We start from the raw sequence: 26,722 nt of genomic DNA, 5'->3' as shown, positions 1-26,722 counted from the left end.
CAAAGGTTCCTATGTACCGTCAGTATAAAACTTTCCTTCATGAGAGAGAAAACAAACATTCGAGGCATTTCAGAGCCTATTGGGATGATCTAAAGCCAATTCTAGATCAAGAAAGAGTTTCTTAAAATTCAAACTCTTGAAGGATTGTCAAACTTGATTTTACCAAAAGATTATATATTAAAGTGTATTAGATAGGAATATAGGCTAGCAACCTTCAGTTCCCATGATTAAAAGATGGTTCTTTTTTATTTATTAAAAGCCTGATTAATATAACATAATTATTTTATTAGAAAAGAACTAACCAAAATGAGGCTTATTTTCTAACTTCATTTGTCCTTGGGTGTGGACAGCAAATGACACTAATTGGACTTCTCCCATCAGTCTCCCTGAGTACTTTGACATAAGCTATCTACCCTCTGTTTAGGGAGGCAAAATGCAAATCATTGACTCTTAAGTGTCCTTGGTTAAGGAAAGATAGAGTTTTCTAGATGGTTGCAAACTGCTGTTTTAATATCTGTTACCCTGTTCTGCTTGTCCTAGCTTACTGGCCTGTACCATTTAATCAGTTTCCTTTTAACTTTTCTTTCTACAAACTTCCTATAACTTCCACAGACATTCTTACAACTTTCAGAAACATTCTTACAACTTTCAGAAATAACTACCTTTAGAAACCACCTTTTTCCTTCAAAATGCATACCCATGCCTCAATCCTTCCATTAAGTATTTCTACTCTAATATTCTTTCTTTCTGTCATACCATCAGCAACTTGTACAGACTTTTTCTCTTTTTTCTTCTTTAAAATGTATTAGAATTCTTCAGTCTTAGAAATCTTAATTTTTCAATGATAACAAAAAAGTAAACAGCCAGCATTTCTTAGATTAACATTTATGAACACACTTTAAATGTACTCTTACTTTCAAGAAACTATACCTTCAACAAAGTACAAGAGACCTTCTGTAATAAAAACTAAGAGCAGGCAAATTAAAACGTGTCTAGCAGTTAATGTTTCAGTATTTTATGTTATTTAAAAATATTTAGATGTTTATTATTTAACCCAACAATGATACAAAGTCTCTTAGTTACCAAAGACTTTGGAAAATTATGTATATGCATATGAGGCTGGAGAAAAGGCAGGGGGAGGAGGGAGCAGGCCCAGCATCCTGTTCTCAGCCTCTAGTGGCTTGGATTTAAACTGCTACATTTAAAATGTTAATCTAAGAAATGCTGGCTGTTTACTTTTTTGTTATCATTGAGAAATTAAGATTTCTACAATCTTCCTTAGAGATAACATGCTAAGGTTACTGCTGTGACTTCTGTTTCTGGTCCTCTGGGCCAGCCCTTCCCTAGGCCACTTGTTCTACAGTTGTGAACATTATGTTAGTTTTCTGTTTTTGCCTTTCTTCTTTTTATGTACATAGATCTTCTGAGCCTCTTTTAACAACTCTTCTGCACTTCTGTCCTTCTAGTTCTCTAACTTTGCAGTTTTCTTGAGATGTCAGGCCAACTGGAGACAAAATGTAATTTTTAATATTTCTTGGCCCAACAGGTCCTCAGGGTCTGGCCCAGAGTACTTTCTCATTTGATCTTGTAGTCTTGGTAAAATTCGGAAGGCCCTTCTTCTTTGCCTTGCTGAATATTGAAGGCTTTATTTAGGTTCTGAGTCCCACTGGGGCTCCCAGGTTTGGAGATCTTACATCTGCTGGAAGCACTCCAGGGCCAGCCAGGTGCTCCCTTTCTCAGATAGCCATAGCTGAAAGATGAAATAGAGGGCCGGAGACCATGGGATACCAGGACACAGGCTTTATTGGCGATCACCCTGCCGGCCGCCTTCCAGAGGGGAAAGAGAGAGAGAGAGAGAGCTTGCTGGGGTGAGAGTGCCTTTTAAGGGGAAGAAAGGAGGGGACGGGGCTTAGGGCACTCAGCACACGCTGATTGGTGGTTTCATGTAAGGCACATGATTAGGCACCTAGGGATTTAGGAATTGGGGGGTTAGGGTATATGGCAGGTGCTGATTGGTGGTTCAATGTACAGTCCATATAAGGTGTTCAGGAATGTCCGGCTGCAGGTGGAGTTTACATCATACTCCGTCCATCAGTTGGGGGAAGGGAGGATCTATCAATAGCCGACTTTCAAATCATTCCCCCATCTTTTCCTGAGAATAGTATTCCAAAGATAGACATTAACTCAGGTCTACATATACACTTGTGGGCCCAAAATGAGTCTACCTAGTCAGCTAAGCCACGTGGATCTTCCAGCAGAGGTTTTAACTCTTTTTTACTGCTCCAACTCCTTTCACAGCCTAGAAAAGCTGGTTTCTGGTGGCGCAGTGGCCTCAGGCCAGTTGGAGCCTCGGAGGAGGCTGGGATTGTAAATCCCCATCTTGGCTGTTCCCTCAGATCATTCCCCCTCTTACCCAGTCCCATAGGAAGGGGAAGGCAGGACAAGGGATCCCATTTCTCTGTCTGCCCTTGTTCTCTTTTAGACTTTTCTACTTTTACAGGGAGAGGGGCGACTGGCCCCTTCCTCCAACAGAGAGCACAGTCAGTTTCCTCTTGAGTGACTGGACTTTTATTAAAGTACCATTTTATTTTTAATTATGCTGTTAACATGATTGCCCTTTCTGTTCAAGGAAAGTATAAGATAATCTGGCTGAGAGTCATATGCCCCCAGGACCCAGGAACCACCCTTGGAATGTGGTCCATCCTCATTCAAGAACTGCCCATTATCATGGAAGCATAAATCTTCTTGTCCAACCCAGCCTGCATAGATTACTTCCTTATGTAATTTCAAGTATATTGTATTGGTCTAAATTAGTTCAAAAATATTTCTTTTAGGAGAGAGTAGATCTTTATGTCACTTCAGGGTCCTTTAGATGTCACAAAGCTGTGTCTCAGTTAAATTCTTGAAATATTACATTCAGAAAAGCTATAAAATATACCCAATTTAAAGATTATTAAAGCTTAAACCAGTTTTAACATTAAAGATTTGGTCTTGACCACAGAATTAATCCTTTTCCATCTGGCTAATAAATTGTTATATTCTAGTAATACCACAGAAGTACAGAATATACTTTGAATTGTAGAGAAAACGCAGGGAGGACATGCATACCACCTGCCCATTCTCTTGCTGCCTTGCCATCAAGGGAGCAGGAATTGCAAGCTGTGCCCACCCCATAGCCTCAGTTCTGCTTCCTCCAGCCTGTGCAGGTTTGTGATGTCACAAGCAGGCACAGGCCACCTGGTCTCCTCTTAATAACAATGCTGCCTACTGGATGTTTAATGGACATGATGCTGGGCAGGGCTTTGCAAATTTCTCCACCCTGCTGAGTTCAGCAAGTACCTCCTCTCATTCTGCCTGGCCTGGAGATTGAAACTTTGGGTTTTTTTTTTTGCTCAGAGTAAAATGGCCCTCTTTTTGTTGTTGTTGTTGTTGTTCTTTCCTTTTAAATTCCCCCTCCTGCTTGCCTCAGGTGGAGAAGATAATGTTTTGTTAATTACAGGCAGGTTTGGAATTAGTGGGCTTTTGTTTAAACTTCCCTGGGTTGCAACATTCACAAATTTTACACTTTCAAATTAATCTTAGAATCTTAAAAATTTAACCCAGCACAGCAAAATCATAAATTAGGGAAGAACAAATTAAAGTCCCTAAAAGTTAGAAAGCCAAAATTACGTTATAGACATACAGACAGAAATCTCACTAGCTAAGAGTTTCTGGTGGTCTAACACCCTGAGAGGGAGAGCAAGATGAGTCCCCAAGAGTAAAGATTCTTGGCAGCTGCTGGACATCCTGCAATCTCTGTCAGGTGTTCAGCATCACCACAGACAACTGGGCTTCCCCCAAAGCGGGACTTGCCCCATTTTTAAACAAATTAAATAACAAAGAGACATAAAACATCAACAAACACTCTCAAAAAGGCATGCGCAAGATACTAAAAGTTCAAACTGAAAGATGAAACAAAGGGCTGGAGACCATGGGATACCAGGATACAGGCTTTATTGGAGATCACCCTGCCGGGCCGTCTTCCAGAGGGGAAAAGGGAGAGAGAGAGAGAGCTTGTGCCGGGGTGAGAGTGCCTTTTAAGGGGAGGAAAAGAGGGGACGGGGCTTAGGGCACTCAGCACATGCTGATTTGTGGTTTCATGTAAGGCATATGATTAGGCACCTAGGGACTTAGGAATTGGGGGCTTAGGGTATATGGCAGGTGCTGATTGGTGGTTCAATGTACAGTCCATATAAGGTGTTCAGGAATGTCTGGCTGCAGGTGGAGTTTACGTCATACTCCGTCCATCAGTTGGGGGAAGGGAGGATCTATCATTCCAGGCTTTTGCTAATATTAAAAAAAATTGAGAGTCCCGGCAGGGTCAGGGGGTGAAGGTCTATCTTCCATAACTTCTTCCAGCTGAGAGGGGGCGTCGTTAGGGGGCATCTACCCGGGGTCTCAAGGATTCTGGTGTTAGGTTCTGAATTCAGTGCCAGATAGATCTCTCCCACCTTCTGGTTGGTGAATGCCTGCATTCTGTTCTGCAAGAGACTAGTGAAACAACGCATGAGACAGGGGCCAAAGAGCAAAATTAAAGGAATAGACACCAGTTGGCCTAATGATGGGTGGCTGGATGAGGAGTGCAGCAGCATAATTTCCCCAAGGGACCGGTTGGTGAAGTCTTGAGGGCGATCCTGTTGAGTCACTTGGGAGGTAAAAGCTGGTCCTGAGGCTGCCACAGTGTCACTTGTTTGGTTTTGATGCTTTTCTGGGCCTGGAGCTGAAAGACAACTGAGACCTAGATGTTATTTTTAGGGGGGAAAAGAGTAGGGGTTTTAGTTGCCTCACTAGTGATATGAAAGGGGAGAATAGGTTACCCTGGGGGTGAGGTTCTTGCTTTCCCAGTTTTGCCCCTTGTTGGGCATTCACATGTTTCTTGTAGGTCCTGAGACAGGGTTTCACAATAGGTAGAGCAGTGGTTAAGCTCCCTGTGGCAGTTCCGACTCCTGCTGTGATGCTGAGGGTTAGGAGGAGAGGGATGATCTGGACTGCCCTTTTGTGTCAGATATGATGGGTTACTGGACAGGTAAAGACTGATTATTGGGGGCTGCATCTACATTGGGTGAGAGATAGATGAGAGTACAGGTTCCTGTCCAGCTGATGGGGAGACAGATGTATGTGTTTTTCCAAACAGAGGAAGAAAAATCCCTATCATGGAGACAAGTTGAAAGCTGTAGGGAGAAGAGGTGGGCTAAAGGGTATGAGATTCCTTTTTCTAGTTCCGCACTCCAAGCTGAGAGAGTAGTCACCATGGCGCTGCCAATAAGAGGAGACAGATGAATAATTGAGATTGTATTGCAGTGAAAGTGGGAGGGAAAGGGAAGGAAAGGAGTAGTGGAAGCCAGGGACCTGGATGGCTGGATAAGAGGTTAGACACTGAATATTCTGGTTTAGCTTAAGAAGTATCCAGCAACCTTGTCCTGCCAGGCTTGGAGACTGAAGCCTCACTTTCTTACTGAGAGTTCCTTCTTCCTTTCTTTTTTCTTTCTTTATTTCTAAAAGGCAGGGGGCGGGGGAGGGAGCAGGCTCCGCAGCCGGTTCCCAGGCTAGCCAGGCCTCTAGCCACTTGAGTTCCAAATGGCCACATTCTTCCTAAAGATAATGATCTTAGAGGAGATAAGGCATTTACAGTCCAAGGAATGGCTCAGCCTTGTGGAGTGAGAGAGTGAAACTGAGGTAGGTGACTGTGGTTTGGGACAACTGGGTTTTATGAGGGGATGCATGGTAGCCCTGGCCAGGCACCAAGGTAGAATGAGAAAAGAGTGATTGGGGGAATTTAGTAAGATGCAGTGTAGACATGAGGTGGCTAATGGCTGTGAGACTAATCTGTCAACCCCCATAATAGAGACTGAGGAGGGGACAAAAGGACCCAGCAAATTAGGAGGGCAGAATAAGTGGCCCCAGTGTCAATTAAAAAGGAGATCGGCTCACCTGCTACCACAGTCGTTACCCGAGGCTCTGTCCTGGTGATGTAAGCCTGTGGGGCCCTGTCGGGGCCTGGGCAGCTTCTTCAGTGGCCAGTCCCAGAGGGTCTGGGAGCTCCAAACCGGATCCAGAGGGCGGCCATGCTGGATTGGCTGAGGCCAGACCGGAGGAGCCAGACTATAGTCTGATTTCCAGTGGCCTTCCCTTCTGCACCTTGGGCAGGGCCCAGGCGGGGGTCTCGGGTTTGAGCAGGACTTGGCTCAGTGTCCTTCCTTGATGCATTTGAAGCATGGGCCCAGAGGAGGCTGAGCCCCTGACTTACCCGCAGTTGGAGGACTGGCACTTCATTTGGGGTTCCTGAGAGTGGTGGCTAGGAGCTGGAAGGCCTCCTAATGGGCCTCCGCCTTGGCCTGATTTCATCTTTGATTTTGGAGTTGGGTCTCCTTGTCTCTATTATTAAAGACCTTAAAGGTTAGGTTAACGAGGTCTTTTTGAGGGGTTTGTGGACCTGCAGTTGCGGCATATGTCGGGGAGTAAAGGTGGTCAGGTCAGTGGGAAAAGAAACCTGAGATGCCTCTCAATCTGTGAGGCTGGACATAGAGAATGGGACATGGACTCAGAATATGCCCTAGTTCCTGCTGCCTCTCTCGGGGGTAGAGTGGATGCGAGAGTAGAAGAAGCTGTTGAGGAAGGCAGTCTTTGGGCCTGAGAATGAGTGTTAGATGGAAAAGCTGTTTTAGAGCTCAGGTTCTCAGGATTTGGGCTCTCAGGAACTGGGGAGAAGGCGGCTGCTGGTTAAGAGGGTCTGAAGAGAAAGAGTCTGGACGGTTTTCAATTTGAGGAAGGTCAGAGAGTGAGAAGGGAAATGGCCATCCACCTGTAAATTTGTTTGCTGGAGGCCACAGGAGCGGAGATAAGGTGGAGAGCACAGGGAAAGGAGGGGGGTGGGTTAGAATTCTCAGAGGTAGAAATGCCCCATCCTACCTCCCATAATGAGGGCGGGACCAGGAGGGACGTTTCAGGTAGACTAAAGCTCAGGAAGTGAACATCCTGAGGGAGAGGAAGGGCCTGTAAATGCTGCAGCCGCCGCAGCTGCCACTGCCAGTCAGTGGGCGGGACCAGTGTGTGTAAAGGAAAAAAAAAAAAGGTCAAAACTACTCCCGGAGTCCTCCAAGGACTCCTGCACTACAGCGTTGACCTGGGAAAAAGAGTGCTTAGTCAGAGAGGGACAGGTTTAGGATTGTAAGGAGGTGGCGAGATTGAGACACGTGGAGAGAAACGATCCGCTGGGTTGAAAGAGTCAGAAGACAGAGAAAGGGGTTTGAGAGGGCAAAGAGGACTTCCAGAGGAGGGTCTGATGGGTGGAACCTGAGTAAAGCAAGTGGGGAGAGCAGGAGGGTGGGTGGGGAGGGGAAAGCCTGTTCGTACGAATCTCGAATGCTTCCCTATCTGGTGACAAAAATTATCTAGATCTCGGAGGATATTGGAATTTTCAGGCCACAGAGAGACATTGTCGAGTTTATATTGTGGCCAGGTAGAGCTTCTTTGAAGTTACGAGAAGGTTTGGATTGAGGGGTTCCCATGACCGGATGGAAAGGGCCACTGAGAAGTTGGGGAAGGAATAAGAAGCGTCCTTCTTTTCCCTCTGTGAACCTGTAGAAAAAAGGACAGGAGAAGGTTTCAAGGTCATCATCCCGAACCTTTCCCGTGGAGTAAAACATAGTTTTTCCGGCCAGGTACCTGGGCTTTCGTAGAACGTAGAACGTGTAGCGCGTAGTCGGGAAACTCTGAGGCCCTTCCAGGTCAAGGGAAGGGGGAGGGGGGGATCCCTGAAGCCTACCGGTTAGAAGGAAGCGACGAGATTCCCACATGTCCTGGCACGGACGGCAGGGTTTGAGGAGTGTTCTGAGCAGGCCAATCGACTCAGAACCATGCCGCCAAGCAGAACCAGAGCAGGAATCAGAAGCTTGGGGCTAGGTTCGAGGATAGTCCATGCTCACCCAGTTTTGGCACCATGATGAAAGATTAAATAGAGGGCTGGAGACCATGGGATACCAGGATACAGGCTTTATTGGAGATCACCCTGCCGGGCCGTCTTCCAGAGGGGAAAAGGGAGAGAGAGAGAGAGCATGTGCCGGGGTGAGAGTGCCTTTTAAGGAGAGGAAAAGGGGACGGGGCTTAGGGAACTCAGCACATGCTGATTGGTGGTTTCATGTAAGGTATATGGTTAGGGGCCTAGGGATTTAGGAATTGGGGGCTTAGGGTATATGGCAGGTGCTGATTGGTGGTTCAATGTACAGTCCATATAAGGTGTTCAGGAATGTCCGGCTGCAGGTGGAGTTTACGTCATACTCGGTCCATCAGTTGGGGGAAGGGAGCATCTATCACAAACTATGAGCAATGTCTTCTGTCTCTGCCCCCTCTGCCACCCCCAGAATTCCAGCATTCTCCCCAATTGATTATTGTAGGAGAATGTATTTCCTAGGCCTGGAATTTCTGTTTCCCAATCTTGGCCATAAGCTGGGGACCCCTGATTTCATGGAGAGACATCTGCATTGCAGGCAGCCATCTGGGCCTTCTTAAAATTCTCTCTCTCTCTCTCTCTCTCTCTCTCTTTTTCTTTTGTCAATGTTTTTATTTTACTTATTTTTATTTTTTATTTATTGTCTAAAGTTTTACATATATCTCCTTTTTCCCCGCTTGAACCCCCACCCCAGCCATTCCCACCCCGGTGAAGCCCCCACCACCCCAGTGTCTGTGTCCATTGGTTATACAAGTGCTTTGGTTGCTCTCTAACACTCCCTCCCCTGCCATTTGTCTCTGAATCTATTCTTATTCATCAAATTATGTTGATCATTATATCTCACATATGAGTGAGATCATGTGATATTTATCTTTCTCTTACTGGCTTATTTCACTTAACATAATGCTCTACAATCCCATCCATGCTGTTGAAAATGGTAAAAGTTCCTTCTTATTTATAGCAGCATACTATTCCATTGTGTAGATGTACCACAGTTTTTTAATCCACTCATCTGCTGATGGGCACTTAGGCTGTTTCCAAATTTTAGCTATTGTAAATTGTGCTGCTATGAACATAGAGGTGCATATGTCCTTTCTGATTGGTGTCTCTGGTTTCTTGGGATATAGTCCTAGAAGACATATTACTGGGTCAAATGGGAGTTCCATTTTTACTTTTTGAGGAAACTCCATACTGTCTTCCACAGTGGCTGCACCAGTCTGAATTCCCACCAGCAGTGCACGAGGGGTCCTTTTTCTCTACATCCTCGCCAGCACTTGTCCTTTGTTCATTTGTTCATGATAGCCATTCTGACAGGTGTGAGATGGTATCTCATTGTTGTTTTGATTTGCATCTCTCAGATGATTAGGGACTTTGAGCATGTTTTCATATGTTTCTCGGCATTCTGTATGTCCTCTTTCGAAAAGTTTCCATTTAAGTCCTTTGCCCATTTTTTGATGGGATCGTTTATCTTCCTTTTTTTAAGTTGTATGAGTTCTCTGAAAATTTTGGAGATTAAACACTTATAGGAACAGTCATTGGCAAATATGTTCTCCCATGCAGTGGGCTTCTTGTTGTTTTGTTGATGGTTTCTTTTGCTTTTGCAGAAGCTTTCAATTTTGATGTAGTCCCATTTGTTTATTTTCTCCTTAGTCTCCATTGCCCTAGGAGCCGTATCTGTAAAGATATTGCTAAGACATATGTCTGCTATTTTGCTGCCTATGGAGTCTTGTAGGAATTTTATGGTTTCCTGTCTTACGTTTAAGTCCTTTAGCCATTTTGAGTTTATTTTTGTGTATGGTATAAGTTGGTGATCTAGTTTCATTTTTTTTTTTGCATGTATTTGACCAAATTTCCCAACACCATTTATTGAAGAGACTGTCTTGACCATCGTATGCTCCTGCCTCCTTTGTCAAATATTAATTGAGCATAATGACTGGGGTTGATTTCTGGGTTCTCTGTTCTGTTACATTGGTCTATATGTCTGTTCATGTGCCAGTTCCAGGCAGTTTTGAGTACTGTGGCTTGGTAATTAAGTTTGATATCTGGTATTGTGATCCTTCCAACTTTGTTCTTCTTTCTCAGGATTGTTGTAGCTATTTGGGTTCTTTTTTTATTCCAGTTGAATTTTTGGAGAGTTTGTTCTAGATCTTTGAAGTATGCCGTTGGTATTTTAATGGGGATTGCATTGAATCTGTAGATTGCTTTGAGTAGTATGGACATTTTAATGATGTTGATTCTACCAATCCATGAATATGGTATGTTCTTCCATCTGTTTATGTCTTCCTCTATCTCTTCTTTCAGTGTCGTGTAGTTTTCCGCGTATAGATCTTTTACCTCCTTAGTTAAATTTATTCCTAGGTATCTTAATTTTTTTGGTGCAATGGTAAATGGAATTTTTTTCCATTTCATTTTTGTGAATTCATTATTGGTGTATAACAAGGCCATAGATTTCAAGGTGTTACTTTTGTATCCTGCTACATTGCCAAATTCATTTATTAAGTCTAGTAGTTTTTTGATGGAGTCTTTGGGGTTTTCTATGTATAGTATCATGTCATCTGCGTATAAGGACAGTTTTACTTCTTCTTTTCCAATTTGGATGTATTTTATTCCTTCTTCTTGTCTGATCACTATGGCTAGAACCTCCAGTACTATATTGAACAGGAATGGTGAAACTGGGCATCCCTGTCTTGTTCCCATTCTCAGGTGAAATGGGATTACTTTTTGCTAATTGAATATGATGTCGGCTGTAGGTTTGTCATATAAGGCTTTTATTATGTTGAGGTACGATCCTTCTATTCCCTCTTTGCTGAGCGTTTATATCAAGAAAAGGTGTTGGATGTTGTCAAATGCTTTTTCTGCATCGATTGATATGATTATGTGATTTTTGTCTCTCAATTTGTTTATTTGATATATCACATTTATTGATTTTCGGATATTTTACCATCTTGAATCCCTGGAATAAATCCCACTTGGTCAGGGTGTATGATCTTTCTAATGTAATGCTGAATCCAATTTCCTAGAAATTTGTTGAGGATTTTAGCATCTATGTTCATCAAGGATATTGTCCTGTAGTTCTCTTTTTTTTTTTTTTTATGGTGTCTTTATCTGGTTTTGAAATAAGGTTAATGCTGGCTTCCTACAAAGAGCTTGGAAGTGTTGCTTCCTCTTGAATTTTTTTGAATAGTCTGAGGAGGATAGGTTTTAGTTCTTCTTTGAATGCTTGGTTGAACTCCCCTGTAATGCCATCCAGACTAGGGCTTTTGATTGATGGAAGATTTTTTTTTATGTTACTTACACAATTATTTTTTATTAAGGTACTAGAAGCCCAGTGCATGAAATTCGTGCACGGCGGGGGGTTGTCCCTCAGCCCAGCCTGTACCCTCTCCAATCTGGGACTCCTGGAGGGATGTCCGACTTCCCGTTTAGGCCCACCAGGATCGGGCCTAAACGGGAAGTCGGACATCCCTCTCACAATCCAGGACTGCTGGCTCCCAACTGCTTGCCTGCCTGCCTTCCTGATTGCCCCTAACCGCTTCTGCCTGCCAGCCTGATCACCCCCTAACCACTCTGCTGCCAGCCTGGTTGATGCTTAACTGCTCCCCTGCCAGCCTGTTTGCCCCCAACTTCCCTCCTCTGCCAGCCTGGTCACCCCTAACTGCCCTCTCCTGCAGGGTTGATCACCTCCAACTGCCCTCCTTTGCAAGCCTGGTCCCTCTCAACTGCCCTCCCTTGCAGGCCGGGTGCCTCCCAACTGCCCTCTCCTGCTGGCCATCTTGTGGTGGCCATCTTGTGACCACATGGGGGCAGGATCTTTGACCACATGGGGGCAGCTATATTGTGTGTTGCAGTGATGATCAATCTGTATATTACTCTTTTATTAGATAGGATAGAGGCCTGGTACAGGGGTGGGGGCCAGCTGGTTTGCCCTGAAGGGCGTCCTGGATCAGGTGGGGGTTCCCTTGGGGTGTGGGGCGGCCTGAGCGAGGGGCCTGTGGTGGTTTGCAGGCCGGCCACGCCTCCTGGCAACCCAAGGGGAGGCCCTGGTATCTGGAATTTATTTTCCTTCTATAATTGAAACTTTGTAGCCTGGGGTGGCAGCCATTTCTGGGGTGGCAGCCATTTCTGTGGCAGTTAATTCACCTTCTACAATTGAAACTTTGTAGCCTTAAGCAGGTGAGCCCGGCCAGGGTGTGCGGAAAGATTTGCTTCCCCTGTTGCTGCCGGCAACCCTGGCCTGCTCTCTCAAGCTCCATTCTGCTGCCATTTGTTTGAATTTGTTTACCTTGTATAATTGAAACTTTGTGGCTTGAGTGGAGGCTTAGGCCTGCAACGGCTATGGAAAGCTTGGCTTCCTCTGTTACCTGGGAAACCTTGCTCTCTGTGGCTGTAGCCATCTTGGATTGGGGTTAATTTGCATACTCGCCCTGATTGGCTGGTGGGCGTGGCTTGGCTGGTGGGTGTGGCTTATGTAGCAGAGTGATGGTTAATTTGCATATTACCATTTTATTAGAGAGGATTATATGTGTACATATCTTACCATTGCCCCACCCCCACCCTACTCCCATACATGCCCTCACCCCCCAATGTTTTGCATCCGTTGGTTATTCTTTTATGCATGCATATAAGTCTTCCGGTTGATCTCTTATCTCCCCCTCCTCTCCCTAACCTTCCCGCTGTAATTTGACAGTCTGTTTGATGCTTTACTGCCTCTGTATATGTCTTTTTGTTCATCATTGATATTTCTGTCTCTCTCTCTCCCTCTCCCTTCGTCTCTGAAATAAATAAAAATATATTTAATAAAAGTAAAGAAAACAGAGGCATAAGGTCTGTTATGCATTAACAATTTTAAAGAACATCAATTATAGAAGAAAAAGACTAAGAAAAAATAGTGTTTCCAAATACCAGATATAACAGTGAGTGGTTAATAGATCCTCACAGGGCATTGCTGTGGTTATCATCTAAAGCCACTTTGTACTCACTGTCAGTAAACAGTGACAGCATTCTTTGCCAGATACTTTAGGAAATCATGCAAATGGCACAACAATTATGTAAGGCTCTTCTTCTCAAAGGGCATATACACTGATATTGCTCTGATTCTTATGAATAATCTCAGTAAGTGTGGTGCTCCATAATCCTGGGACATCGATGGCACATTGAGGATTGGGGCATACTGAAGCCTCTCAAATTTGTAGAGCAGGTGAGTGCCCAACATCATGTTGAAGTATTCTTTTATTTCTGCAATGACTCCATTCACTGCAAATTCCTTATTATCAATATTTCCTTGCTACTTCTTGCAATTTGCATACTCTTCCAGAATGGCATCTACATTTTTTCTTAGCAGGTTGTGGAAACAGCTGCTTCTGCCTGGTAACTAAGTCCCAGTCCTCAAGAAGTCATGGTTTAATTCTTCAGGAATCTTCCTGTTTATCTTTTATTCTATTCTTAAATAGCTCCTCAGTTGTAACAATGGAGTCTGCCTGGGCCCTTTTCTTCCAAGGTGGCTGAGGGGCTTCACTGCTACTGCCACCGTCTCTATTTCCAGGAGTCTTCTGTTTGTTCGTTCTTTTTTTTTATGACATGAAAATTATATGAAATTCTAGTTTCAGTATCTTTTTTTTTTATTTCTTTATTGATTAAGGTGTCACATGTTTGTCCTCATCCCCCCATTCCCATCCCACACCCCTCCCCATGGATGCCCCCACCCCCCTGTTGTCCTTAACCATTGGTTAGGCTCATATGCATGCACACAAGTCCTTTGGTTGATCACTCCCCCCTACCCCCACCCTACCCTACCTTCCCTCTGAGACCTGACAGTCCGATCAATGCCTCCTTGTTTCTGGGTCTGTTCTTGTTCATCAGTCTATGTTGTTCATCATTTCCCCTAGATGAGTGAGATCACGTGTTACTAGAAATATACTTATAAGAACCGAAAGTGAGACGAGCAATGATAGTTATGCTGACAGGCAAATGAATCAGTCTGTAGTGAGTTTCTTTCTGGACCAACAGTTCTTTTGAGACCCAATTTCAATGTCCACCAGTTCCTTATGTGTACATGTCGGCACTGACTTTTCAGCTCTGGATGGTGGACAAATGGTGGTAATGCAGGTCCGACTCCCTCGGGTTTGGTCTCTCCCGGACCCAGGGGCGCAGCCTCACCCAGACCCGGGACCCAGCCTCACCCAGACCCAGGGGCGCGTGGCCTCACCTGGACCCAGGGGCACGCGGCCTCACCCAGACCCGGGACTCAGCCTCACCCGGACCCAGGGGCGTGTGGCCTCACCTGGATCCAGGGGCACGTGGCCTCACCCGGACCCAGGGGCTCACGGCCTCACCTAGACTGGGACCCAGCGGGGCTTCGTCTTCTTGATTCCAATTCCTGTCGGTCAATTCCCTCTCAGCAATTCCTTCGGCCATTTTCTCAAAGCTCTGGGGCGGCTGCCGCGGAAGTCGCCGGGCGGCGGGCTCGGCGAGGCTCCGGTGCGCCCAGTGTGTGGCGGCGGGCTGGTCCGAGGTCGCTGCAACAGCGCTCGGGTCTGCAGCGGCAGCTGGTCTCCAGGCATGCGCACCTGGCCGCTTCTGGGGTGCAGAGATTCTCGAATGACTCGGAGGTCAGCAAGCGCGGAGTCTCCCACCCCATGGCCCCCAGGGGCTCATCTGTCCGTGCTCAGCAGCAAGCGGAGCCATCCCCTCAGCCGGAGACCGCCAGGGGAACTGTGCCGAGCACATTCCAGGCCGCCATTGTGTCGCCAGAGCCGTAGATCTTAAAGTGTGATCTTTGGATCATCGGCATCAGCTTCATCCCGCGTCCCCTTCCCTTTTATTCTAGCCGTAGAGCATCCGCCCAGCCAGCCCTCCGGTGGTTCTGGATGGTGTCTGCTCTGTTCTCCAGCCGCAGTTTCAAAATTGTTGTGGTAGGCAACAATCAGGCGTCTGCCCTATGCCGCCATCTTGGTCCTCCAGAAGATTCTTAAGTAACCTTATAAATGTGGTTCTGAACACTGTGTCGTCCATTAGTTTACTTTCCTTCATCCCTTCTATTCGTGACCTGCTTCAGTGTCTCCACCTTTTGGCTGCCTCCCTATGTTGATGGAATGGCTTTGTGTGGTCAGTGACCTATAGGGGCCGGTAGCTCAGCTTCCCCAGTCTCCCTAGGTGGTCGCTCTTGGTACCCCCCTTTGTGGGCTGAGTGCAAAGTCTTGGTGTTGTTAAGCCTTGATTGCTGTTTGTACACTGGGAGGATTTGACCTCCAGTCCAATTGGCTGTGAGGACCAGATGTGTCTACGCCAGGAGACAGCCTTATTCAACTAGACTTGCAAAATCATAAAAGCCTCTGTGCTCAGCTTGCATGGGGCGGAGTTTCAGGGTGGAGCCTACAGCCTTGGCTTCCCGTCAGCCCCGCCCTATGAGGTTCCTGGGTCTCAGTGTCCCTCTGCACGCCCTGCAAACACCTCTGAGAGAAAAGCACCCTGGAGTTTCGCCCGTTGCCAAACAGTCTAGTCTCTCCCCCAATGAATCTGGATTCCCAGATTCTCGCCCGGAACTGGGTTTCAGTGTAGTCGGAACTGGGGCTCAGCGCAGTCTGGCGCTTTTGTCTCCTTCCCACCAGGGCAATTCAGCGGCACAGTCAACAGACCATCCTCTGCGTGCATTCCTGTGCACGCCTCCAGTGCTCTGCCTTTCGCCGCTCCTCTGCATTTCCGCCTTACAGCCCAGATTCCCCCAGTATGAGCCTGGCTTCCCAGGGTCTCACCCGGACCTGGGGTTCAGTGCAGTCGGAACTGGGGTTCAGCACGGTCCGGAGCTTTTGTCTCCTTCCCGCTAGGGCAATTCAGTGGCACAGGCAACAGTCCATCCTCTGCGCGCATTCACGTGCGCGCCTCCGGTGCTCTGCCTTTCTCCGCACCTCTGTGTTTCCGCCTTACAGCCCAGATTCCCCCAGTATGAGCCTGGCTTCCCGGAACTGGGGTTCAGTGCAGTCGGAGCCGGGGTTCAGCGCAATCTGGAGCTTTTATCTCCTTCCCGCTAGAGAACGCCAGCCAGGCAGTCAGCCGCCCCGTCCTCTCCGGCTCCGTCCTCCCCGCATGCGCGCATACTTGTGTCTCCGCCCATGTCTCCATACCTCAGGCTTTTATGGCTCCTCTGATTTTCCTTGTGGTTTTCTCTTTCCTACTAGTTGTGGGCATTTCAGTCAGCCAGCTTTCCTGTGGTTATGGATGATGTCCGTTTTGACTTTTAGTTGTATTTTTGAAATTGTTGTGCCAGGCTGTAGGTTAGGTGTTTAACCTATGCCGCCATCTTGGTTTCTCTCTGTTTGTTCTTTCTTGTCTTCGCATGGATCCTGAAGGGGGGATTCACAGAGCAACCCCCATGTACTCAGGAGGGCTGGTTTAAGATTTTTCTGTGGTGGACAAGCTGTCTTCTTTCCTGAGGAAGCCCCTCTCATTCTTACTTCTCTGCATATTGCTTCTAGTTGGTATTTTGAAGTTGTCTTTTTCTGCAGACTATTTTCCATGAGTTTGAGAACTCTGCTTTCTGGAACTTATTCAACACTGTTTTTATTTCAATCAATAATCCTCTACCTTCTTGCTCTTCCATAAGCTCCTAGTATTTTCCCAGGTGGGATATTTGGAAGGATGAGTTGGGAGACACAACCCAAGATTTTGTAATCAGGATCAGATCTTCTGACCCTTACAGCAAACTAAGCTTTTCTGATAGTGGCCTGAAACAAGAATCCAGTTCCTTCTATCAGCCTATATGTGATCACTGCTGTCCCTCCAACACCATAGTCCATGCCATACTGGTGATTTTTTTTTAGTTTAACATTTATTCCTTTAGTTGAACAACCGCTACACACAAAATAGATGGTTTAAGATTTTTGAGTAGAAAGGAATTTAGGTCTTAAGAGGTTGTATGAGTCTAACATGTTTTCTGGAAATAATTTAATTGAGCCTTTTAAGACCCCTGAAGAAAATAAGGAAAATTGGCTTAAAAGGAAACCAGCAATTCATTTTTGGAAACCAAACTACTTATTAAGTCAGCAAACCCAGAATTGGGAATTGGGGCCATTTCCTCTTCTATATTTCCTACATGCTAAAATTTACCCTGGGAAACAGAAGCCTAGTCTACTAGAAGACAAGAGGCAAAAAAGAATGTGGTGGTATGCTTTAACATTAAGGTGAGCACAATTTAAAACCTGGAAAGTTTGAGGAATGGTACAGATTTTGAGGCTTCTTTGAGCAGGATGAGAAAAATAACTAGACAATGCATAAGGCTAGACTGGAAACTATGAACTTGTGTTCACACCAACTACATGACTTTCCTCAGTAGCCTTATGAGAATAATGGATGACTGATTGGACTGAGCCAGTGGTCAGCAAACTCATTAGTCAACAGAGCCAAATATCAACAGTACAACGATTGAAATTTCTTTTGAGAGCCAAATTTTTTAAACTTAAACTTCTTCTAACAACACCACTTCTTCAAAATAGACTCGCCCAGGCCGTGGTATTTTGTGGAAGAGCCACACTCAAGGGGCCAAAGAGCCGCATGTGGCTCGCGAGCTGCAGTTTGCCGACCACGGGACTAAGCAGTGAAGTACTTTTATTTTTATTTATTTACTTTTTTAATTTCTTTATTGATTACGGTGTCACATATTTGTCCTCATCCCCCCATTCCCATCCCACACCCCTCCCCATGGATGCCCCAACCCCCTGTTGAACTTAACCATTGGTTAGGCTCATATGCATGCACACAAGACCTTTGGTTGATCTCTCCCCCCTCCCCCCACCCTCCCCTATCCTCCCTCTGAGGCCCGATAGTCCGATCGATGCCTCCTTGTTTCTGGTTCTGTTCTTGTTCATCAGTCTATGTTGTTCATCATTTCCCCTAGATGAGCGAAATCATGTGTCACTAGAGATATACTTATAAGAATTGAATGTGAGACGAGCAATAATAGTTATGCTGACAGGCAAATGAATCAGTCTGTAGTGAGTTTCTTTCTGGACCAATAGTTCTTTTGAGACCCAATATCAATGTCCACCAGTTCCTTATGAGTACATGTCGGCACTGACCCCTCAGCTCTGGATGGTGGACAAATGGTGGTAATGCAGGTCCGACTCCCTCTGGTTTGGTCTCGGCCGGACCCAGGGGCACGGCTTCACCCGGATCCAGGGGCCCACGGCCTCACCCGGACCCGGGACCCAGCCTCACCTGGATCCAGGGGCACACGGCCTCGCCCAGACCCAGGATTCAGCTTCACCCAGACCCAGGGGCTCATGGCCTCACCCGGACCCAGGGGCGCGTGGCCTCTCCCGGGCCTGGGACCCAGCCTCACCCGGATCCAGGGGCACACGGCCTCGCCCGGACCCGGGATCTAGCTTCCCCCGGACCCAGGGGCACGTGGCCTCACCCGGACCCAGGGGCGTGTAGCCCCTCCCAGACCCAGGGTCACGTGGCCTCACCTGGATCCAGGGGCCCACGGCCTCACCCGGACCCGGGACCCAGCCTCACCCGGATCCAGGGGCACACGGCCTCGCCCAGACCCAGGATTCAGCTTTACCTGGACCCAGGGGCGCATGGCCTCACCCGGACCCAGGGGCGCGTGGCCTCTCCCGGGCCTGGGACCCAGCCATACCCGGATCCAGGGGCACACGGCCTCGCCCGGACCCGGGATCTAGCTTCCCCCGGACCCAGGGGCACGTGGCCTCTCCCAGACCCAGGGTCGCGTGGCCTCACCCGGATCCAGGGGCCCACGGCCTCACCCGGACCCGGGACCCAGGCTCACCCGGATCCAGGGGCCCACAGCCTCACCCGGACCCGGGACAGAGCCTCACCCGGATCCAGGGGCCCACGGCCTCACCCGGACCCGGGACTCAGGCTCACCCGGATCCAGGGGCCCACGGCCTCACCCGGACCCAGGACCCAGCCTCACCCGGATCCAGGGGCACACGGCCTCGCCCAGACCCAGGATTCAGCTTTACCTGGACCCAGGGGCGCGTGGCCTCTCCCGGGCCTGGGACCCAGCCTCACCTGGATCCAGGGGCACACGGCCTCGCCCGGACCCGGGATCTAGCTTCCCCCGGACCCAGGGGCACATGGCCTCACCCGGACCCTGGGCGCGTGGCCCCTCCCAGACCCAGGGTCGCGTGGCCTCACCTGGATCCAGGGGCCCACGGCCTCACCCGGACCCGGGACCCAGGCTCACTCGGATCTAGGGGCCCACGGCCTCGCCCGGACCCGGGACCCAGGCTCACCCGGATCCAGGGGCCCACGGCCTCACCCGGACCCGGGACCCAGCCCCACCAGGATCCAGGGGCACACGGCCTCGCCCAGACCCAGGATTCAGCTTTACCTGGACCTAGGGGCGCATGGCCTCACCCGGACCCAGGGGCGCGTGGCCTCTCCCGGGCCTGGGACCCAGCCTCACCCGGATCCAGGGGCACACGGCCTCGCCCAGACCCGGGATCTAGCTTTCCCCGGACCCAGGGGCACGTGGCCTCTCCCAGACCCAGGGTCGCGTGGCCTCACCCGGATCCAGGGTCCCACGGCCTCGCCCGGACCTGGGACCCAGCCTCACCCGGATCCAGGGGCACACGGCCTCGCCCAGACCCAGGATTCAGCTTCACCTGGACCAGGGGCGCACGGCCTCACCCGGACCCAGGGGCGCGTGGCCTCTCCCGGGCCTGGGACCCAGCCTCACCCGGATCCAGGGGCACACAGCCTCTCCCGGACCCGGGATCTAGCTTCCCCCGGACCCAGGGGCACGTGGCCTCACCCGGACCCAGGGGCGCGTGGCCTCTCCCAGACCCAGGGTCGCGTGGCCTCACCCGGATGCAGGGGCCCATGGCCTCACCCGGATCCGGGACCCAGCTCACCCGGATCCAGGGGCCCACGGCTTCACCCGGACCCGGGACCCAGGCTCACCCGGACCCAGTGTCCCACGGCCTCACCCAGACCCAGGATTCAGCTTTACCTGGACCCAGGGGCGCATGGCCTCACCCGGACCCAGGGGCGCGTGGCCTCTCCCGGGCCTGGGACCCAGCCTCACCTGGATCCAGGGGCACACGGCCTCGACCGGACCCGGGATCTAGCTTCCCCCGGACCCAGGGGCATGTGGCCTCTCCCAGACCCAGGGTCGCGTGGCCTCACCTGGATCCAGGGGCCCACGGCCTTGCCCGGACCCGGGACCCAGCCTCACCCGGATCCAGGGGCACACGGCCTTGCCCAGACCCAGGATTCAGCTTCACCTGGACCCAGGGGAGCATGGCCTCACCCGGACCCAGGGGCGCGTGGCCTCACCCGGACCCGGGACCCAGCCGCAGTGAAGTACTTTTAAATAAAGCCAACCATATTCTCCCCTTTAAGGTGGCTAGATGGTTCATAATGGTTACTAATTAACACAACACACCTAAAGTTAATTCCCTTCTCATTTACCCTATGTCGAATTTTTATCAGTTTAAATATATACCAGTATAATTATCACTACTTCTTTGCATGAAATTCAGATTTCCACAGATCCCACAAGTCATTGGATTGAACTAGGAGCCTCTACCTTTTATGTGAAGGAGACCAAGTCAATTTTGTTTAGGTAAACCAGCATGTTTAATTTTAAGAGAACTGTCTTGCAACAGGATTGTTCAATTTTAAAAAATGGTGGAATTCTTTTACACATTTTTCAGAAGCAGCAGTTATATTGGGTTCATCTAAAAATGTGAACCCCCAAGTTAACTTTCATTTTTCTGCATAGGGCCATGAGAACAGATTAGGATATCTTTCACATTTCCAAGCAAATTTCAATTTAAAAATGTTTGTCCTTGCCAAACTCCAAAAAACAGCCTCTCGAGAGTAAACCAGCAGAGCATTGCATTATCCCAATAAAGCTGTAGGTTCTTTCACATGTACCAACAAATCTACATGGCTAGTTCTGTACTCCTCTTTCAAAGAATTTACTTTATGCCTATTATACCAAACAGCATTTTAAACACTAAAGACTCCACCAAACCCTCTAATAAGGTAAAGCAAAAACAAAAGTGTTTATCTTATGACAAACAAGATACACCATCACTTATAGTCTTTAACTTTCATAGTTCCATAATATATTCATGTGTTAACGGAAAAAAAAACACATTGAAACCTATAAAGAATTTTAGTGAGTTTATTTGAGCCAAACTGTCGACATATGCCAGGAAGCAGAACCTCAATGAATTGAGATAATGCTCCGAATAATGGCGGGTTACATTTCTATTTATACATTGCAATCAAAGGAGGGACATAGGTGGGTTACATGAAATTCATTGGTGATGGATTAAGGAGGTGGGATAAAAGCAAAGCGGTGGGAAACCTCTGGGATTGGATAAAAAGTAAAATGATGGACAAACACTTAGGTGGGTGCAGGAACAATTAACATGATAATGAAGGAATTTGAGGCCTCTGTCCTGGTGCTCACCACATTTGGTTGTGCCCCAGGGGCTCCAGAAAAAAAAAGGAAGTTACAAGTTACCCAGACATCTCACAGATATGTTATCTTAGAGGCAAAAGGCAAATGGGCTCAGGAAAGATCTAAGTTGATCTTTGTCAGGGAAAATATCAGCCTAGGAATGACTGCCCACTATAACCTGTTTGTAGTTAAATATTTAATTTTCATACCATCTTTTGTGGTTATTTTAGGTCTCTGAGTTTTCAAGACTGCCACACAGGCCTCCCCTGAGCTTGTCAGGTTAGCATGTGGCTCCTTTCGTCCACACATGAAACAATCTGCAGGCAACTAGTTTTAACAAATTAAAGAACACTTTTAAGCAGACATGACTGCCCTACATTGTTTATTAGGTAAGAATTTGACAAACATTACTTATATTAGGAGTAAAGGTGGAGCTGGAGAGTATTGAGATTTCTCCAAGCTGCACGGGGAGAATCACCAATAGTGTGGTGGAACTCGTGGCCCTTTCCAAGGCCACGGCTTTTGCGGCCTTCAGATGTCAGCCCTCTCATCTCTCTGTGCTTGTTGGACTGGTTTGGTGATCCACTAGGTATTAGGATTCCTTCTGATAGCTTTGTAGAATGGATCCATGAGGATAACCTCAAAGAATTTGTATGTGGAATCTTCACCAACCCAGTAAGAATTTAGGATGCTCAGAGCCCCACAGCGGTGTCCAGCTCACTCCTCAGCATCAGACTGAAGACTTCGAGTAAACTTTAGCTGATTAACACCATGATGGAAAGGCTTTCTGTAGGTCGAACTCCTAGGAGCAGGATGTTTGTGGCCACCACAGTTAACAGGAATCTGATATATTGCATAACTTAGTTTGGTCTTGTATCCCAACCTTTATGCTTTATTGATCTGGGTGGGGTGGGGGGCCATGTGGAACACAGAGAGCTGGTGATAGTGCCAACAGCACGCCCTGAAAAGGAAGCGGGTTGTCTTCTCTCCAGCCCTGGCTTCATCCAGAAGGACATCCAGTCTAATGAGCATATTACCCTTTATTATTATAGATTATTGTATTATTTTCCATATGAACACTATAAACCTACTTTTGCCCACCCTTGTATACAATAGTCCTTTTTCTTCCAATTGCCTCTTATCTTTATTCACCTGTACAATTTCAGATCAATTCCTCCTCCCCTTTTATGATTTTGTTGTCAAAGACTATCTTTTTCATGCTATGCATTTATTACCAACTTGCACAACTTGTAGTATAGTTATTTTTTGTCCCTTTTCCCCTTTAACTTTTATGTTATAACTAAGTGTTTAATATCTTGTTCTAAAATGGAGCTGCAATTTCCTGCTTCTGTCTGTCTGTTAGTCATTTTACTCAAAGTTTTGTATATTTTTGTTATTTTGTTTCTTATAGAAGATCTCCTTCCAACATTTCTTGTAATGCAGGTCTTATAGTGATAAATTATTTCAGCTGTTATTCATCTGGGGAAGGATTTAGTTTTCTTTCATATCTAAAGAACCTCTTTGCAGAATATATTAACCTTGGCTGATAGTTCCTCTCTTCCAATATTTTGAATATTTCCTTCTACTGTCTCCTGGCTTATAATGTTTCTACTGAAAAATCTGATTATTATCAAATAGTGTTTACCTTGTAGATTAGTCTTTTTTCCCCTGGCTGCTTTGAGAATATTTTCTTTGTCATTAATTTTTGACAATTTGAATAATATGTGTCTTGGAGAGGTCTTTTTGCATTAATACAATATAATTAGGTGTTTTGTTGGTGTCCTCTATACTAAAGTCCAGTTCTTTCCATAGGCTTTGGAAGTTCTCATCAATTATTTCTTTTAGTAGGCTCTCTGTTCCATTTTTCTTCTCTTCGCCTTCTGGTATAACCATTATCCTCATATTGCTCTTTCTAATGGAGACAGATAGATCTTGTAGAGTTCTTTTATTTGTTTTAACCCTTAATTCTCTATCTTTTCCCTCCTTGGTTATTTTTAGGTTTCTATATTTGAGCTCACTAATTCTCTTTTCTATCTGGTCTGTTCTGTTTCCAGTGCTGGCTAATGCAGTCCTCATCTCATTTACTGAGTTCTTGAGCCCCCAAATTTCTGTTTGGTTATTTGTTATATTTCAGTCTGTTTGGTACAGTACTCATTTGTTCATTAATTTTATTCCAAAGCTCATTGAACTTTCCTTCTGAGTTCTCTTGTATCTCCTTGAGGTTCTTTATAACTGCAATCTTAAATTCTCTGTCAATAAAGTCACAGTCTTCCATGACTTTGGTTTTTAGATACTTTTCCTTTTCTTACTATATCTCCATGTTACCTGGTTGTCCATTGCATTTGATGAATTCTTTCTCTTTCTGCACATTTCAGGTATGGAGTTCTTTTTTGTTGTTTAGATACTGTTTTTCTCTTGATAGGTAGGGTACTTTTCTTTGTTTTCCAGCAGATGGTGGTATATCACAAGGTTTTATGCCTCTGGGATCATGGTAGAGTTGCATTTCTTAGGTTAAGGAAAATTCCATGTACCCACTGGGATGGTGGATGTCCCCTCTATGACCACTTTCCATGGTTATGGAGCACTACTACTCTGGTAGGGGAATGTGGCTGGTAGTGGAGAACTGGCTTTTCAAATTCTCTGTACTACCTCTTTTTACTAAAGTCACTAGCTCTGGTGTGTTTTCAGAGGTGTCTTCACTACCTCTACCAAGCTCTGCCAGGTTGGGTGGGGAAAGAGAAGCAAGTACATCATCCACCTCATGCCAGCAATGGCTGTCGGCATCACTGTACTGTTAGTCTTCCCAGCCACCTCTACCAGATCTGCCGTGATGGGGAAAGGGAAAAAGAGATGGGTTTTCCCAAGAGACTATTGCTTCTGCCTCTCTTAAAATCTAAGCAATAGTGTGAGGGCTGCAGCCCTACTTCTCCATGGCTACCAACTCACTGGAACTGTATTGGGCACCCATTTGCATCTATGACCACCATTTTTGACTTTGTTCCTCATGCCACCTTCCTACTCATCCCAACCCACCCACATTCAGATGTTCCAATTACTGTATTTTTCAGGTGTGTGTGTGTGTGCTGAGCAGAGTATCCTTTGTTGAGTTATAGTTGTTCAACCTGTAAATTTAAGGGGAGAAACAAAGGAGTCTTCTCACTCCACCATGGTATGGACATCATTCCAAGTCCTTAAATTTATTTTTATTGATGTATAAGTGACATATGCCATTGTGTATGTTAGAAGAATAATACAATGTGTTGATTTGATACAAATATTTATTACAATATGATTATTACCAAAGCATTTTTTATTACATCATATAGTTACCATTTCTTTTTTGTTGTAGAAACAATATTTACTCTGTTAGCAATTTTGGAGTTTATAATACAGTATTGTTATCTTTAATCATTGTGTTATGAATTAGATCTTCAGGACTTATTTATCTACTGGTTGTAAGTTTGTATCTGTAAGCAACATCCCCAATTCCCTTACCCTCCAGCCTCTGGTCTCAATCATTCTATTCTGTTTTTATAAGTTTGACTAGAGGCCCAGTGTACAAAATTCGTGCATGGGGGGGGGTTGTCCCTCAGCCCAGCCTGCACCCTCTCCAATCTGGGACCCCTCAAGGGATGTCCGAATGTCTAAACGGGCAATCGGACATCCCTCTCACAATCCAGGACTGCTGACTCCCAACCGCTCGCCTGCCTGCCTGCCTGCCTGATTGCCCCTAACCACTCCTGCCTGCCAGCCTGATCACCCTTAACAACTCCCCTGCCAGCCTGATTGCCCCTAACTACCCTCCCCTGCCAGCCTGGTCACCTCTAACTGCCCTCCCCTGCCAGCCTGGTCACCCCCAACTGCCCTCCCCTGCTGGCCTGGTCGCCCCTAACTGCTCTCCCCTGCTGGCCTGGTTCCCCCCAACTGCCCTCTCCTGCAGGCCTGGTCACCCCCAACTGTCCTTCTCTGCAAGCCTGGTCACCCCAACTGCCCTCCTCTGCTGGCCCGATCACCCCTAACTGCCCATCCCTGCAGGCCTGATCGCCCCTAACTGCCCTCCCTTGTAGGCCTGGTCCCTCCTAACTGTCCTCCTCTGCTGGCCTGATCGTCCACAACTGCCCTCCCCTACCGGCCATATTGTGGTGGCTATCTTGTATCCACATGGGGGTGGCCATCTTTGACCACATGGGGATGGCCATCTTATGTGTTGGAGTGATGGTCAATTTGCATATTACTCTTTTATTAGATAGGATTTTTATGTTGAGTGATATAATATAGTACTTGTCTGTCTCTGTCTGACTTTCTCACTTAGCATAATGCTCTCAAGGTTGATCCATCTTGTTGCAAATGGCAGGATTTTTTATTTCTCATGGCTGAATAATATTGCATCTTATATATATACTACATCTTCTTTATTGATTAATCTGTTGACAGACACTTAGATTTTTTTTTCATATTTTGGCTATTATGAAAAATGCTGCAATAAACAAAGCATATATCTCATCAATGTCTTGTTTTCATTTCATTTGGATATATACTCAACAGTAGAATTATTGGGTCATATAGTAGTTTTATTTTTAAAGAAGCCTTTATATATTACTTTATATAGCAGATGAACCAATTTACATTTCCACCAAAAGTGTACAAGTTTCCCTCTTCTTCACATCCTCACCAACACTTCTTACTGTTTGTCTTTTTGATGACAGCCATGCTAACAGGTGTGAGGTGCTTGAATTTTGGTTTTGATTTGTAGTTACCTGTTTGATTAGTGATGTTGAGCATTTTTCATGTACCTATTGGCCATTTGTATGTCTTCTTTGGAAAAAAATCAATTCCTCTACTAATTTTTAATTAAATTGGTTTTTGTTGTTGCTGTTTTTGAGTCATATGAGTTTTTATATATTTTGGATATTAACCTCTTATCAGATATGTTTTTGCCAATATTTTCTGCCATTCCATAGGTTACCTTTCAGGTTTTTTTAAATTGTTTCTTTGGTGGTGCAGAAACTTTTTAGTTTGATGTAGTTCCAATTATTGATTTTTGCTTTAGTTGCTTGTGCTTTTCGTGTTATCTAAAAAATCATTGCAGAAGCCAATGTAAAGGAACTTCTTCCCTGTGTTTTCTTCTAGGAGTTTTATGGTATGAGGTCTTATGTTTAATCCTTTTTAAGTTAATTTTTTAAAAATTTCTTTATTGATTAAGGTATTATATATGTGTCCTTATCTCCCCATTACCCCCTATCTCCCCCACTCATGCCCTCACCCCCCTGTTGTCTGTGTCCATTGGTTAGGCTTATATG

General features: G+C 46.4%; 1 protein-coding gene and 2 pseudogenes across 3 annotated transcripts in view; 1 reads left to right on the top strand and 2 right to left on the bottom strand.

Annotated features, from left to right (window-relative positions):
- Positions 1–26,722, top strand: part of PHKA1 (phosphorylase kinase regulatory subunit alpha 1) — a 371,877-nt gene that overhangs the window by 83,091 nt on the left and 262,064 nt on the right. The gene's annotated exons all lie outside the window — the stretch shown is intronic.
- Positions 12,842–14,624, bottom strand: LOC307096007 (mortality factor 4-like protein 2; annotated as a pseudogene). The gene is made up of 2 exons: positions 14,620–14,624; positions 12,842–13,549 (listed from the first exon to the last, which is right to left on the bottom strand). The product of its transcript is annotated as a mortality factor 4-like protein 2 (transcript).
- Positions 21,839–22,684, bottom strand: LOC307096006 (large ribosomal subunit protein eL15-like; annotated as a pseudogene). Its single transcript has one exon. The product of its transcript is annotated as a large ribosomal subunit protein eL15-like (transcript).

The sequence above is a fragment of the Cnephaeus nilssonii genome (assembly GCF_951640355.1).
Source record: "Cnephaeus nilssonii genome assembly, chromosome: X".
NCBI classification, from domain to species: Eukaryota; Metazoa; Chordata; class Mammalia; order Chiroptera; family Vespertilionidae; genus Cnephaeus; species Cnephaeus nilssonii.
This window is presented reverse-complemented; position numbering and strand designations above follow the sequence as displayed.